The sequence below is a fragment of the Pseudorasbora parva genome, chromosome 7, assembly GCF_024679245.1.
Source record: "Pseudorasbora parva isolate DD20220531a chromosome 7, ASM2467924v1, whole genome shotgun sequence".
Lineage (NCBI taxonomy): Eukaryota > Metazoa > Chordata > Actinopteri > Cypriniformes > Gobionidae > Pseudorasbora > Pseudorasbora parva.
Window position 1 is genome coordinate 41,103,296 of NC_090178.1, and position 4,446 is coordinate 41,107,741.

The following is a 4,446-nucleotide window of genomic DNA, read 5'->3' on the forward strand; positions in this document are numbered from 1 at the left end:
TCCTTTGTTACTAGTTCAAAAGTGACGTTTTATAATTAGTAACAGACGTTTGGTCACAATCGTTAAACTGTCAACTTGAGATTTGAATCCTTGGTTAAAGGAAGTAATTATGCACAAAAGAGTTTTTAAAGACACGGCATTGTTTCTTATTTATTTACACACTTGTGCCATTGAACTTTTATACCAATGCAATATCACACTCGTAGCCATGCGATATGGCTGTATCATCACACTTTGAGTACCTAGCCAAATCACAGCCATATCAGACATATCACTGCTATTTTGATTGGAATTTTTAGAGCTTGACAGCACCTGGTGGTCAGTATCTATTGTTTCTTCTATTGTTTTTAGAAATGCTATAATATAAATGCTTATATTGTTTTTATAAAAGCAACATTAACATTCCACTAAACATGTTGTGTGTGTGTGGAAATATCCGAAATCCTTCTCCTTGTGGGGACATTTTTAGGTCCCCATGAGGAAAACATCTTATAAATCACACAGGAGTTTTTTTTGAGAAAGTAAAAATGCAGAATGTTTCTTGTGAAGGGTAGGTTTAGGGCCAGGGGCAGTGTAGGGGGATAGAAAATACGGTTTGTACAGTATGAAATCCATTACGCCTATGGAAAGTCTCCATAAAACATGGAAACACTACACTCTTGTGTGTGTGTGTGTGTGTGTGTGTGTGTGGGGGGGGGGGGGGGGGGTTCCACAGAACAATGTCCTACAGGTATGGAACCAAATGATGGTCGGGTGAATTCAGGTTGACGGGAACCTGAATTCACCCTGAATGATGAGTGCATTTTTTATTTTATTTTTATCACTTAATGTCTGACATTAACACTAAACTAAACTCGTCCTGGTTAATTACCAGGTGTCTACCTTCTTCCTTTTGACCTGTTGTGCATTCAGTTCCTGATTATGGTAAAGAACCATATTAACTGAAGATGAATGTTGCCATTAATACACAGAAAACTGTAAAATCCATGGTTTTCAAATATCAGCTCCACAAATGTGTCATGTAAATCAAGCTCAGTCCAGCACCAAGAACACAGAGACTCTGTGAAAACAATTACAACACATTTATTTTGAAACTGAGCGGTTATGTAGAAATGCAAATATTTGGACTATTGCTGAGAGTGGAACGCGATCCTGCCAGGTTCGGTGACAGTCGGGATTTGATCTATGAGCCAGCATGTTGGCTTTGGCAGGCTTTATTGTTTTACGTGATGATAGATGGAAGTATTTCCCGATGCTGTAAGTGCAAATGGAATCACGCACGTCATCCACACAGCATAACTCACACAGACCGATCCAATTTCCCTCTCTGAGAACTCAGCTGTATCGATGCACCAGATTTGATCAAATTGCCATTAAAGTAAGAAATATTCCACACACTCTCATGCTTGTGTCTGAAATGAGTGCTTACGTTTAGGTTTGATTTGACAATGATTGAGGCACTAAGCACAAAAAAAAAAAAAAATGCTTATTCAAGCCCTCATTATGAGGGGACCGCAATGTTACACTATACCATGCTCTTTTTGTATACTTGTTTGCATATTTCAGCAAGATTTATAACCTTTTAAATGTTAATATTAGATGTAAGAGTCAGAAAGACAAATTAATTACAAATAATTCTTGAGTTATTGTCCAGCTGAACAGTGTCTGGACATTCTGTCTGATATTACATAACGATTTCCATAGTGGACCAATGCAGACCTTCTAGGAAATATTGCTACTGAAAAGGGTTCATTAAGAAGCTCAATTTCAAATCCTCTGTCTGTTGAAATGCATATTTGAGACTTTCAATACATTTTCTTGAACAGTTTGCAATAATTGCTGTATTGCTGTTACATGCTTTCTTTCATTTACTCACCTTCATTTTTTCTCTAGCTTGCTTCCTAATCTACTATAGTATATTACAAGTATTGTTGGCTCTGTGACAAATTGCTTTTGTTCATCATTTGAAAGTCACTTTGGATAAGAGTCTGCTAAATGCGTAAATGTAAATGTCAATCTTTATTATTTCTTCCATTTGGATAAGGAAGTGTTTAGTAGAATGATCCAGCTGGCAACATGCAACATTTTCAAGGCACGATTTGAATAATTTAAATCTTGATCTGTTCCTCACACAATGCTATTGACTTGAGCATATGAGTTGTAAATCTTTGACCTTTAAGTCTCGATTCACTTTCATTATATGTAAGAGAGCAGCTCATACATTCTCCTGCCGGACAACAAGAGTGGATTGATGACAAAAGTGTCATTTTTGCATGTATAGTACTGTTCCCGTTAAGCTGTTGAAACAGTATTTGTGTTATTTCAAATGAGAGCAGGACACACGTTGAGGTGACAGAATCTTTCTGGAATTAGTGGGAATTTGCTCAGAAAAGGGAACAAAAAGACAATCTGTTTAAAATTCGGACACCTGCTCACTGTAAAGTTGGATTTCTGAGCCACTGGGGCACTGCAAAGACTTCAGCAGATGCTTTTCATAATGGAAGTCTAAGTAAATCCTGACAAAGCCTGCCGAATGGTAATCTCATCAGTGTATTGTTTATGTTTTGAGGAGGTTTGGACTGTACGCTAAGGTCATTCTTTGATGTTAAATACAATACTTTATTATGAAAGTATACATGTACATTTATATGTGCCACATGCAGTTATATATTAAAGAGCAAACCTAAAAATATTAAAGCTTTCTCATATTCATGACAGTACTATGCAGATGGAAGGGGGAATCAGCAGAGAGTTCAGGACAAAGAGGCCAAAAAAGAAAGGGAAAAAAAGAACGAAAGTGATTTCACTTGCGTCCTTGAGGAAAAACATTGAATATCATGCTAGCTCTCACTCATAAGGTCTATAAATTCGATCCAACCAAGGCTAGCATATTGGCCATAGTACTTCCCTTAGTCTCATAAAAAACAGTGTATTTGATTTACAGATCAACAAACTACCATCACTGACACAGATGTCTCAGAAAGTACAGTTGTGAGAATTTCCTAGCCTTCATCCATAATGCACAGTTTATCACTGCAGAGATTACGGTTGTACTGGTAAAAACTGGTTCAAACAGAATAAGGGTAAACTCATTTAAACAAGCACATATCAAGTTATTCAAACTTCAGCCATAAGAAGGTCCAGCATGTAGGCTGTGCTGCTATTTTCAGTTGAGGTCCCAGTGGAAGTAAATGGAGACTGGAGGGCTATTTGCTGGCTGTCAGTTAAAATGGATGTGGTGTCACTCTCTCGTAAATGGTTGAAAACCTGCTTCAGAAATGAAATAGACTGACACTGTAAGCTGCAGCAGTGCACTGGACCGAACTGCAAAACAAGTCAAGAGAGTGAGAATTTAGAGTGCTGAGGTTTATTGAGTATACAGGAGATGTGTGGCTCCTGAAACTTCTTGATTCAAACATGGAGGTTTCCTCAAGATAAACTGGTAAATATTAAAATAATTCTCATTAGTAAACTTTAGATAATGAATTAACTAAAATGAACATTGAGCAATTAATTTGTTGCAGTATTTAGCCAATTTTTGTTTACATGTGTAAAAAAAATAAAAACATTTAATGACAGCAATTAAATGACAGGTTTTATGTTAGCTAAGGTCAATAAAACTATTAACAGATGCAACATTTCATTTTAGTATTTAGTATTTCATTTTACTATAAGTAAATACTGAAATGTTGTCAAATAAAACATTTTTGCAAAGTGTTAAAATGAATACGTGCAGGGGAAATGTACATGCTGACTTTCAGCACTAATCTTAACACATAATGCACTGTTTACCATCACAGAATAATTTGCGATTGAAAGAAACATAATAGACACATGTTGTATCATGTCAGTTCCTAAATGCAGCATACCTCAAAACGTGACCAGAGGTTAAAGCGGAGTACAAGTGAAGTAGTGGACTTCAGAAAAGCCATCTTCAAGGACGAAAAGAGTGCAAGACCGCAGGCGATGTGCGTCGCTCTAAAATCACTGCAGCTCACACACATTTGTCATATAGCCATAGGGCTCGATTTCCCCAGGGACGCCCAGAGTGCCTCATCAAATGATGCGATGTTCCCTTTCATTGGATTTCTGTTGTGTACCTAAAAGCTCTGATGCCCATTCGTCTTGAAAATAACACCATCTTTCAGCCCTTGTGGGCATCGTGACTGTCTGGCTCATTCATCCTGTCCTCTAGAACACATAGGCCACGAATAACTTCATAGCAGGGTCTGAAAAACCACTCACAGAGGCACACAACTGGGCTCCACTGTGATTTACATTCAGATGTTCTGTTTCTTTTTCCATCAATGATGAGGAATGTTGCCATGTGTATTTGTTAAAAACCCATTATGACTGTCATAACGATTAGATATTCTGGAATACGATGGGCTTGTTAATGAGAATTACCTTTGTGTTTTTGATTTTAAAAGCGAGCCAATATTCTGC